General features: G+C 31.5%; 1 pseudogene; it reads left to right on the top strand.

Moving 5' to 3' along the window:
• Positions 1 to 12,758: 12,758 nt before the first annotated feature.
• On the top strand, positions 12,759 to 13,474 carry LOC139906813 (tigger transposable element-derived protein 1-like; annotated as a pseudogene).
• Positions 13,475 to 13,697: the final 223 nt, after the last annotated feature.

The raw sequence follows: 13,697 nt of genomic DNA, 5'->3' as shown, positions 1-13,697 counted from the left end.
TAGTCATGTTGTGGGAGGAGGCTCCTTAGCCCTTACTCGTATACACTGTACAGACTCAAAATATGAGTTAATGTAATTAGAAGCCCTCTAATGTTAGTAATTTTTTATTTCTTGCTTAGCATTTACCTGGATATTATTACTACAAGCATAAAAAACAACAACAACGTATTATTCCTTTTGTTTTTGTTTCAAGGTAGGTAAGTCAAGTAAAAAAAAAGTAACAAAATGTTGCAGTAAAAATAACTGACTACAACTTGCAAAGAACCAAATGAAATGTGAATTATTATTATGAAGAAGGTTATACACATACTTAATATGGGCTTTCTATCACTTTTTGTTGTTCATATATTCTTAAATAAGCCATGTGGACCACCACATGGCTCAAATATTTTAAAGAAAACAAACTGCTTAAAAATATACATCTACGGCGGTCTCAGAAGTACTTAAGCCAACAAAGAAAACTAAAAGTGTACCAATGCATTGGAATCGACAAGAATCGGGCTTATTAAAGTATCAAAATTGGTTATTGGAATTGGTTCAATAATTCCAATTCCACCGATACAATGGCTTACTTATTAATTATACATTATTAAGCAAAAACAAAAACAAAAAATTCTAATTTTATGATTTCAATTGGTCTACCAAAAAAGGATCATATTATAGACTAACCTATTTTTTAGGACTAGTTCTTCTACCTGTTGGGGTCCGGTTACATTAATTTTTTTCTTTAACTTTTATTTTAACATATAATAAGTACAATAATAATAGATTTGTAAAACAAAATTCAGATCCATCCATTAAAATGAAAGTCCCCCCAGTAGTTCAGGCAATATGAATAGTCCTTAAGACAGTCGGTCCTGGGGACTGATCCTAAAAATATAGATGGTTTATTGGGCGGATAAGATATGTGAGGTATGTAAGTAATAAGATCATTCAAATATTTTGCAAGAAACATTCCATTTTTCATGATAATGCTATATAATTCAAACATTTATTATTTTTTACGAATTATATTATTTTTATTTTATTCCCAAGGGTAGTTTCCGGTTTGGGCCGAACAAATTTGACTTGTTTGATTTAAATGCAAAATTATGCTTAATAATATGCTATCTCTCAAAGAAATCCACAGTGTTACTCTACATTTTTCATGAGCACACTCACACATAGTTACTCAATACTTGAATTTTCTCTCCTAAAGAATAATACTATCATAATCGAAGGGAAAAAATAGTATGACGTAATGAGCAAGGGAGTACTTTAGTTTATAGAGCGCTACCTGACTGAGCCTTAGCAACATTTGCTCGATACTATTTGCAAAACTCGAGCAAGATTGGATTAATTATTAATTTTTAGATCAAAATTTACTGTTTTTCATTACATATATACAGACAAGCATTTCTTTATTTACCCCTTAGTGTATATCTCGTTTTCAATTTTTATCCCTTTTTCGGGCAGACACGATATCTTGTTTTAAAAGGAAAAATTAGATTATATAAAAGAAAATTCATTTTAGCAAGTGTAAACTGGGATTCGAATGTTCCCAAGGATAACTAGAAGGTACAGATTGAATTGAAACTAATAATATCGACACCTGATATGATGTCTCTCAGAAAACGGGGCTACCATTATTATTTTATATTATCGCATATGTGTCTTATCTAAATTTGAATTCTTAGAATTTGTTTGTCCATGAAATTGACATGGATTGAAAATAGATCGATCCGTTAAGGGGTTGATATAGATATACCCAATCTTAATAGAAATACAATCATGTAATTGGGCTTGCCATAATTTTCTATTTGATGTATCTTAACGACTGTTGGGCTAGACAGCCCAATTTTGATAAAACACACAACCAATCATATTCTATAATGTCACTATTAAAAAGCATGGTGGAAGTCAAACATCAGTCGTAGATGCGTTATGGTATAATCTTGTATATATATCTTCTATTAACCTTGGATGTACTCAAATAATAATACATTAATACATAAAGTGATGATACTGTGTACAATGGAAATTCTTTGACATTGGGATAGCAGACGAAAGAAAAAAATTAGTTGACCAAAGCAATTGAAAACATAGTACTTCCTACTATAAGCTCCAAAGATTAGTATAGCCATTGTACAAAATATCGATTTTAAGAATACAATTTGGTTCATCTCCTGAATCAAAATATATATCAGTACTAATTCAAACGCTATATCAAAATTTTAAAAAGAATAAAATTCTATTATTTGGGCAACCTAGAAAATGAGATAATTCAAGGGACCAAAGTTTGGAGCATAGTCTGGAATCTTATTTAATTTAAGAATAAAAAAAATTGATTTTTGATTTGAAATATAGTCAGAATCATCTCCCAAATCCACCGTTAATATTGTGAAAGGCTATATAAAATTATTTAAAAAGTAAAATGAGTAATATATTTCATAAAATAATCGGTTCAAAAAAACTTTATTAACCTATTGGAGTCTCTAAATTGATATAATTATATTAATAAATTATTATATATCAATACACATTTAAAGAAATAAAAGTATTTGGAGCGCCTTTATGTTTTAAACATACAATTTAAATGTTTTCCTCAACTACTTCTTGACATCCTCACTCTATTTATTTTATTTTTATGGACTGAATTGGACGGGGCTTGATTTTTTTCAGTGGTCCTCAGTCCTAAATAAGGAGTGGCCCGGTACTGATTAAATCTATTACTATTTCTTTTTTTCTAAATATAATATAAAGAGCTCTATACGATTTATATCTTGTACAAAATCCCAAAATTGTTGTAAAAAATAAGTGAAGGATATTAGATATGGCATGTCATTATTTTTATTGCTTAATGCAACCTTTCATTCGAAAAGAAACAGATTCTAGGCCCAACATCAGGTGGTAGTAATACCATTCTAGGGAAATTCTTAAAAAAAAAACACACACAAACTACAGGGTAGGGCAGTAAAATGGGGACTCTTAATTAATGTTTATTTGCTCATTACCTTGTAAAGGGTTAGTTATTATTTTCTGATATTCTGTTTCTGCCGTCCTTTTTACATAAACAAACTATACTAATCATTTATTTATTTCATCATCAAGAGCGAGCACCAAGAAAAAAGGCAGCGCATATCCGATCTCCTAGATGCTAGAGTTGATGTGATGAAGATTACAGACATTATTAATTGTTCTAAAAGCCTAGTTTTTAAGTTTGCCAAGATGAAAAAAAAAAAAAAAATGGAAAGACCTCTCCAGGATGCCAGGAAGTGGAGGCATAATTTAAAAATGGATACAAAGTTCTTATTATGTTTTGAGAAAAATATAAAGGAGGATCCTACTAAGTCGATGAATTGCCTCGCCAACAACTTCTCTGTGGCTCCAAGGACCATCAAAAAGGCTATAAAGCACAACTTGGGATTAGTATATTTCACAAGAACGCATGAAAGCCCGGAGGCTCGATAAGTGTAAGCAAATCCACACATGGATCAAGACAAATAAGTCAATTGTGAAAATGTTCTCGGACAAGAATATTTTCACAATTGATCAATTCCATAACCACCAGAACCACCGTCGGCTTGTGGAAACGAATAAAGAGGTCCAAGGGGTTTACTACACCAAATATGAACCCAAACAATGGTCCTCGGCGTTGTGGCCTCTGATGGAAAGTGCCTCTTCATGGCTGGACAGAAAATCGCCTAGGAGGCCCACTATAAAGTGATTAGGTGCACCATCTTGCCATGGATGGAAACCAACTTCACGTTGGGTAACTACGTCTGAACTTAGGATGATACTCCCTCTCACACCTCCGCCAAGTGCCAAAAGTTCTGCGTAGATAACATGGCTCAATTCTGGTCCAAAGAGATATATGACCCCTTCCTCACCAGATTCGAATCGACAGGACTTTTCTAAATGGGGCACATTGGAGAAGGAAACCAACAGGCGTTACGCCCAAATGTGTACTCACTGAAGTCCTCCATGGTGGCTACATAGGACCACTTGTCAGAAAAGTTTGTTATCAACTCCTATATGACCTTCAGGCGACGTGTAAAGGATGTGATTGATAATGAAGGTGGCCATATTGAGTGAAAAAGGATTGCAATAACCTTGTATATATGTTTTGTTAACCTAAATTTTTCTTGCTTATTATTGAAAATATATAATTATTGATATATTTCTAAATCCATCTCTGGAGTCCACGTTTTGCTGCCCTACCCTGTATAATTTTGTTTTTTTTGTGTTAGTGAGGTAAAGGGATGATAATCATGCATATAAAAAAATAAATCACATCCTAAACTATATTTATAAAATACACAACTCCGGGATTTTTCAATTCCATATTTGCCAAAATTAGAATTACTTGAATATGTTCTAGATTTACATATATAAAGTTTATTGTAACATCCTATAATAAATCTTCTTTTGGAACATTTCCGTTTTACATAACGTAAAAACATACACAAACTTTATCCGCTGGCAATATTTAATTCTTATGAATTGTACATCCGTTCTAACCAAGTAATTGATTAAGTTAAATCAATATACTTAGTTTTTTATACAAGTTTATACATATATGATTGTACAAATACATCGTACCTTTTCCATAGTGTATACATATTTGATGCCTGAACTGGAATTTTAGTTTATAATTTTAATGCTAATTTATTAATTAGCATAAGATTTTGAGAAAATGATCCAATTTATCTAAAAAAAATAAAACTTTTATTCGAAATAGCCACCCTTTACCCGGATTACATGGCTAAGAAGAAGAAACACTTTTGCAGAGGTAGCACAGGCACTTTCTAATGAGATGTTCGCCTCTCCTGGATGAGGGACGCTTCAGAGTGTATATTGTGGAGTGGTGCTGATCGGTACAAGTCCTGACCTGATGATGGATCACACAGAAACGTCTATGGGATTCGATTCAGATCAGTGCTACTAGGAGGCTTATATTATTTCCCCGAAATCCTTTTAAATTTACTTTTCACCAGTCCTATACACTTTTTGTAGTGTGAAAGGGTGAATTGTCTTCACTGAAGATGTAAGGGGCATCACCATATATGTCCTGAAAGCAGGGAATTATTCCATCGATCTACATGTCCTTGTAGATTTGGCAGCTGATCTTCACACACTTCTCTATGAAAATGAGGGGCATCTTCTTCCCATAAAAACAATGAAACTGGGCGGCTTCTGACACTTGGAGATGATGCGGTGCTCCTAAGGGATGCTATGAATATTTTTTCCTAAATAAGGTCATTTTGATCATTGTGGAGGGCCAAAACGCTAAGCAACTTTGTCCGTGCTGCCTTTGGCCAAGTGTCTCTTCTTTTTCGCCATGTAATCGAGACAAAGGATGGCTATTTTGAGCAAAAGTTTTTGTTACTGAATAAATTTATATTGAATTTATTAATTGAAAGAATTCTTCACTCTTTGCATGAGTATATGGATGTTTGGGTGTCCTGACTGTGTCAGGAATATCAGCAATAAATTTATTTTGTTATCTATTTTTTTAAATCAATGCTAAATCATGTCAATAGCCCACCGAGGTCAGCAACACTACAGTAAGATGCGTATTGTTTTATGATTTAACCACAAAGATACATTGGATTAGACAAAGAGCAAGGAACACGTATCAACATTTCGATCGTTTTTAAAAAAAACTAAAGACCGATAAGAACTCAGCCTCTTTCATGCACTTGAGTTCTCCTGGCCTATCCTTTGGGTTATTGTGTTTTGTATCACTTTGGCCGTCAAATAAATTGTAAAACACTGTCTAAACCTGTTTTTTTAAAAGTTAGATTATAAGTATTATTTACAATGCATATTTTGTACTGTTCATTACTATCTTGTCTAAATAAACGACACATTTACATTTAGGCTAAGCAGTGCCTTGAGCTTTTTTGAGCTCTTGAAAGGTGCCCTGACTAAAAAAAGTTTGAAAAACGCTGGTTTAACAAAGTAACTCTATATTTGGGTGAAGTAAAAGATTTGGAATATATTAGGGATGGGGTTTGAGGTATTTTTTCTTGAACCAATTAGAGATGGATAATTTTAACTTGTGACACAGGTAGAACCGGTTATTTACCGGGATATGTTAATACCCAGGAGTCATTTGTAGCTATATAGCCTTAATTATATATATAAACCTTCGGAAGTACAGAAGGGTTGTACTTCAGTAATATCTAAAGTAACAGTCGTGAGTGTTCTTCTAGTGCTCTTCACAAATCCCACCCCTACATATTATCACAGGTGTAATCACGATTGAACGATTTTTTTTTTGGATTAATTTTAATGCAAGTTGTGTATGCTGAATGATCTAGATAACTCCAGTTCCTTTCAACATCTTCACTGAATTGTTTATAATGAAATGAGTTTATTGTTTTATTGCTCAAAAGTACATAAATGGGGAAAAGGTTGTAAAATAAAATAATTATTTTCATTATTATATTCTATAATTAGATACATTGCGCAAAACGAGAAAAAGGGGTTGTGGGAATGATGATTCTATAAAAGCTCAGACCACCCACATGAAAATTAATTGATATTTGTCTCACACGATAAATTCAGGGATGTACACACGGGGTGATTTGGGGGCCTTTAGCCCCCCCAAATAGAGGAAGTTTTGCTATTTACTAGAAAATTAAATATTTGATTTTTTTTTCCTAAAAATTTTATATTTGAAAATTAATTTGATTTTCCAAAAAATTTAATTTTCTGTGAATAGCTATGTACTTTTGAAAATTTTGTCCAAAAAATGTAATATTTGATTTTTGTTACAAAAATTTAATTTTTTGTTTACAGGTGTGGATTTTTTTTTCGAAATGAAAACAGCTCTGAACTTTTGTAACTTTTTTTCCAAAAATTTAATATTTGAAATTCTTGTCCAAAAAACTTAATATTTGATATATTGGATTTTCGAATTTTTTTCCAAAGAAATTAACTTTTTGAGAATATCCATGGATTTTTTAGTATTTTTTCAATATGCTGTTTGAAAATTTTTTCGGAAAATTTATTTTTGTGCCCCTGGAGTTAAAAACCCTTAAGCTCAAATAACACTTCTCAACAAAATTACAACTATTTTTCGCCATTTTAATAAGATTACTGATTGTTTTTACCCTGAAAAACATGAAAATGACCTTTCTAAGGCACTGTTTCTGATTTTGATGGCTACAAAGTGTTTTATAAAAATATTTTTTATCCCCAACATATACATGATCCAGTAATTTTGGGGATAATAATTACATTTACATATTTTTCTCACCATAAATTTTGATGGTGACACAACATTCATTCCTAATTTTTTGCTTTTATGTTCTTTCGAACTGCTCATAATGGGTAAATTTATCAAATAATAAAGAAAAGAAAAGAAAAAGAGATTACGTATATTGTGATTAATTTCTTTGTGTTATTGGTTCCCAATATATTACAATAGATATAAAAACAGAAAATAATTTTTAATATGAACCAAACCTTGCTACCTGATTTTACAAAATATAAAGATATATGATATTCTCGGTAACGATAGGGCATACAAGCTTATCCTAAAAAATATATAGGAAAATACTTAAAATTTACTCCTGTGACACGTCGTTACCTTTATTGTATCACTAAACCTATAATCCAACTTTAAAAAAAAAAATGTGAAAAAAATTCTGAAATCATTCATATGGTAGTTATCCAAAAAAGGCAATCATACTAACTGCTATTATTAGTGATCTCCAAATAATGCATAAAAATGAAAATGCTAAAAATCTCAAAAACGCAAATAAGAATGCCGAAAAAAGCAAAAAATGAAAACTAATCTGGTAAAATAGAATGTATTTTCGTAAAAAACAAACATATAATAAAAATTTATCCATCAAACAGGTCTTTGTTCCATTGAATTATCAACTGGTGCGGCTAGGCATCGTCTTATTAGAGTACTTCTCCAAGAAGTATTTGAACTCCCTGACATTGATATTGGCAAGGGGATATTAGCAGAGTCCAAGGCCTTCACTAGGTCAGTATTGAAGACGCCATCGCTGTCATCGTTGAAGGGGATGATGTTGAGCACCTTCTGTCTAGCTTTGTATCCTTTGTTGTTTAAATCTACATTATTTTCTTTTACCTGGCAAACCGTCCCTGCTGTTCTAAGACACACTTTAGCGCTAAAATTGCTAAGCTTGCATTGCAAATATTTTGTTTCAGGCGCATCAGTCCAAATTTTGGTTGTACGGAGTTCATGAATGAGCACTGAGGGGTCCACTTTCTTAGATACTCAATTTAAGAAGGTGACCTTTCTCTTCGAATAAATGTAAATATATTGAAAATAAATTCTACTGGATGCCCATTGATATTCATACAGAAAAAAATGATTGTAAAAAATCTAAATAGGTTTGGTGGGTGAACTTATATAATATATTTTTGAATTTCAAAGTACTTTTCCCTTTATAATTCATGGTACATATGGATTCATCCTTTCTTCCTCTTATTCTTCTGCCCTTCCTCCTCCAACAATTGCACTCAATCCTCTCTTTACTCCGATAATTGAATATTTTTACCAAAAATTTTGCTGGCAATATGCAAACAAAGATCGGAAATACTAAAAAAATGCAAATAAGAGTCCAAAATACAAATAAATCTTATTTGCATAATTTGGACATCACTAAATATTATTCTCTTAAGTACTCCTAGACAATGATTGTCTCCACAGTTATAAAAAAATGAATTACATACATATATATATGGATATCCATTATAATAATATAATATAATAGTTTTACTAGGACGTATTTGCATTATATATACATATAAATTTTGAATTATTTCATTAATGCTAATTCATTATGCGTTTTTATTGGCGGACACACATACAACTTGTATAATACGGGTACATCCTAGTAGAACTATAATATTATAAAATAGTAAATGTATGTCCCCGAATAAAATAAAAACGTATAAGATATTTCTTTCAAAAACGGAGACCAATACAGACGGTAGATATTAAAAAAATTGTTCTGAATTCTATGCCTATGTTATATTCGGATCAGAAGGAATTCCTGGGCTGTGGAGGCAAGTTTATTATCTCACAAATGAATTGATTTTTTCATAAATCCCTGTGTCTCAAAGTTTTTTGTAAGATTTGGGGTTTGAATTCGAAAATGAACCAAAAAATTTTAAAAAAAACCCCTACTAAAAAATTATTAATAATTAAGGAAAAATTATCGGAGAACGTACATATATTTAATAAGAATTAAAAAAAGGGAAGAAGAGGGTTAGTGAGTTATTTGTATTATGGTTGAAGGATGAACATATTTATAATTATTCTAATTATAATAGACAAAGGATTGGAAGAACTTTAAACGTTGTCAATTGACAAGTTTTACTAAATTCTTGAGTAAATGAAAGTATTAATAATTTGCAATCAAATACGTCCTAGTATGTCATAATATTAAAATCCTAAATAGTATGTTATTGGATATTGGATACTGTATTATAATATTAGTTAGTAACATTTTATTAAACGCATTACATAACATTGGTACATATATTATAGATAACATTTATTCATAGAAATAATAAAAAAGCTAATGTTTATATATATATATATATAATAATAATAATAATAACAGTAAGTTTGCTTAAATAATGTAGAAGAAATCATGTTTTTCATAAGCATACACACATTTTAACTACTCAATACTTTTATCAATTTAAATGTGCCCTGGCCTCAGGAATGAAAGGATAATACTAAGGATTTGAGGAAAAAATAATAGCATCAGCTAGCTGTGACAAGAGAGGGGGAGGAGATGGAAATAAAAAAGGACATTTTTACGAATTACTCTAATGTTGATCCTCAGTTCTACTCTGTGTCCAACAAGGACTTACAATTATAACTCCGCAACAGATCCTCAGGTTTACACTCCATTTTTTATGAGCACACACGAATGTTCAATCAGGGTTTGAATATAATTAAATGTAATAAGAAAGGAAGTTTATTACTTAGGAGTTGATAATAATAAAAACTGCTAAAGCTCTGCCAGTGTGCGCTCTGGAGACTAAAGTACTCCTTGGTTCACAAATCATAATAGTTATTTTTCCTAAGCTGTTATTAATATTACTTCATTCTTAAGAAGAGAACATCCAAGTTTTGAGTAACTACGTGTGAGTGTGTTCATGAAAAATGGAGAGTAACAAGTTGATGGTTTATCTTCTATGTATATTATTAAAGTAAAGTGTGTCTGTTCGTTGACGCCTAATCACTCCGAGCAATGCAGGGTGCTACTGCTATTTGTTAATAATGAAGTTTTTTTATTAACAATAAATTTAGTAGAAAGAGAAGCAGGACCTGGATTAACTGTGTACCTTCCTCTGTCTTCCTGAGTTTTTTATAATGGGGCGTTAGTACATTTGGCAATGTTCTCACTATATTCAGCAAAAATGTTATTTTTATGAGGGGCTGTCAATTTTATCCAAATAATCTCAAATCTGCGATATTTTGGTGCATTTTTCGAACGGATAACAATGTTTCCTTGATCAGTACTGTTTATAATCAATATTAATGTGATTTTATACAGTTTTAATAATTTTTAACATCATTTGCTACAGGCTTTTGTAGGCAATCAGTGAAGTAATGTTAAATGTTAAAATAAAGAAACCGAAAATCCACATAGTAACCCCAACGGTTTGAATAATGCTTTGGAGGAGAGCAGCTAAGCTTTCATGTTGTTTCATTAAATCAGCCACAAGCAACTATGGCAAGAAGGAGAGGGAAAAGGAAGACATAGGCAAGAATTACACTGATGTCGATGTATATATTTTCCAAAAAAGTTCAAAGTCCAAAAAGGACTTACAATTACAACTCTGTAACAAATCCTCAAGATTACTCTCCGTCTTTTATGAGCACACACGAATTTTTAGTCAGGTTTGGAATATAATTGTATGTAGTAGAAAAGGAAGATCACTCCTCTGGAATTTAATAGTAATGTTTACCACTTAGGAAAGAAAATTTGCTCTTCAGTTTGACAACTCAAAAAAAAGAAAAAAAAAAAAGAACACGAGTTAAAAAAATACACCCGACTTTTATCTTTACCAAACATCCTCTTCCGAGGAATTTTTTCAAAATGAATTCATGCTATGTCCAGTTTTGGAGGTTCTGTCGACATTTATTTAATTTAAAAAAAAAGTCAAATTGAAAATAAGGAAACATCAGAATCAATTTTGTTGTCATTATAAAAAACAAGATCTAAAATAAAGATTTTTTTTTATGTATTTGGTATTCATAAATTTTATTTTTGTTAAAATATTAATGGACGACAACAAACAATCCCTCCCCACCCAATTCTACCCTTAAAAACATGCCTGATCGGATCACGTGTACTCTTTTTTTTTGGAGATCAAAATGTTGCTTCTAAATTGTGAATTCAATTATAATTAAAAAATGTAACATACCTTCATTGTCAGGGTCAAAAATATTAATTCACTTTTCATTTAAAAATGTCACATACCTTAATTGTCAGGGTCAAAAATATTAATTGAGAGTAAATAATTTTCAGAAAATACCTCATTCGTCACCTTTGGATTTTCAATAGTTAAAAATGTTTTAGTGGCTTTTTCTCTTTTTTTACGCAATGGTAGTTTCGTTTTTTAATTAATAAAATTGGTCATAGTTTTATAGGGCGGTAAAATATTGGTAATAATACACTTCAGCAGATTATTGATTGATCTAAAATTACTCATAACCCGACTGATTTATTCGACTCACCAGTTATCATATTAAAATTCCATGATATTAATTTTTGAAGGTGTTTGTTGAAATGATTATGGTAAAAAGGTCGCTGACAAAACTGTTTCTGTAATATCTTTGTGTAGTAATATCGTTGTGTACATTATCGTGTGTAATTTCATTACAATTATGTTATATGCGGGTAATCCAATTATTGAATTATGAACAAACATGCCATGAAATAACCCATTTAGTATCTTATAATACATCCCGACTCAAGGTTGTTCAGCTGAACTGATGAGACCCGAGGCATGTTAAATTTTTGAGCCACCACCTTTCTGTGCATCAAGGGACATGCCTAGGTATATTTTAGTATTTTGCAAGGGATAATTGGTGATTAAGGAAGCGGCGGTGGAGGTAATTAACATGCATTGGAGGCCAACAGTTCACCTGAAGAATCTGTGGGCTGATGTTAGAAGGGGGGCACCATACTCAGAGGAGCGGCGATATCAGAATTTAACCCCAGTAGTTTACTTTCCCAACCCGTAATCCTAGCATATAGTGAATTAGAAGGGATTTTTGATGATTAGAAAAGTGACTGCTGTGGAGTTTAAAATTCATTGGGGCCCATTAATTGACATGTACAAAAAGAGTTGTTTTGGATAATAGAAGGTCTATGATGCTCAGGAAAGCTGATGCAGTATTTTTGTACTAATTTTACAAAAAAAAAGTAACATGACACATTATTTTTGTAGAACAAATTCATCAGTTTAAATAATTAATTAATTAACCTTTTTAACATTCACGTTAGAAAAGGCTTTATCTTAAATTATGTAAATGTTTGATTACCCCATTATCTTATAATTGCATATAATTGCCATGCAAAAAAAAAAATACAATATTAAGTCTGTAGCTCTCCACAGAGTCGTACGGTGCTCCTCGCGCCAAATCTGTTGGTGGCTTTTAACTACCGCATTTCGACAATGTTTACACGAACAACACTATACTCATTTGAGTGAAATTGTGCTCATCATTAGTACTTAAAATTATAAATATCCCATTTATGAACATGAGCGCAAAAAGGAAAACGAGTCAAAATGATTCTGTGTCTAAGAAACGGAAGTGGCTAACATTAGAACAAAAGCTTGATGTAATGAAGCGTGATGAAGAAACTGCATCACATATCAGAATGGCACGTGATAAAAATGTCAACGAATAGTTAGTTCCAACTATTTCAAAATAAAGATCAATATAAAGTGCAAGTGCTACAGCATATTATTTATCGAAATATGTAGCTAAAAAAAGATCGATAATGGGTAAAGATGGAGCAACTCTTACTGAAATGGATAGAAAATTTGAATAAAAAAAGGGTTCCATTAAGTTAAATGGAAATTAAAGCCAATGCAAGAAGTATGGTGAAAAAGAACGAAGAAGTATGTGAAACTAATGAAAATTTTAATAGAAGGTGTTTCTGGTTTTATCGTTTTAAAAATCGAATTTTCCTTCATAGTTTGTGTATTGCTGGAGAAAGTGCGATCGCAGATAAAGTGGACGCTGCAAAATATCATCAGGAACTAAATATTATAGAAAATGGTGGACATAAAGATGAACAAAAATTCAATCTTGACGAAACAGGATTATTTTAGAAAAAAAATGCCAACGCACACTTTTATATCGGCAAAAGAAAAGTCAAGCCCTGAACGTAAAGTTTCAAAAGATCGTCTGACACTTTTATTGGATGGAAATGTGAAAGGGAATTTTAAATTAAAACTGATGCTGGTGTAACACAGAGATTATTTTGCGCAGATAAGGATTTAGATTTTAAAATTTTGTTACTGTTAGAAAATGAACCAGGTCATCATCTTTCAAGCCTTTCAAATTTAAATGAATATCTAAAAATTGCTATTTTACCACCAAATACAACATTATTAGTTCAGCCAATGACGCCATTGTAACATTTAAGGCTCATTACTTACGCTGAACATATGAGCAAGCGATAAAAACTACA

This window comes from Lepeophtheirus salmonis, chromosome 1 (assembly GCF_016086655.4).
Source record: "Lepeophtheirus salmonis chromosome 1, UVic_Lsal_1.4, whole genome shotgun sequence".
NCBI lineage: Eukaryota > Metazoa > Arthropoda > Copepoda > Siphonostomatoida > Caligidae > Lepeophtheirus > Lepeophtheirus salmonis.
The sequence above is the reverse complement of the archived record's forward strand: the minus strand, read 5'-3'. Positions and strand labels throughout refer to the sequence as shown.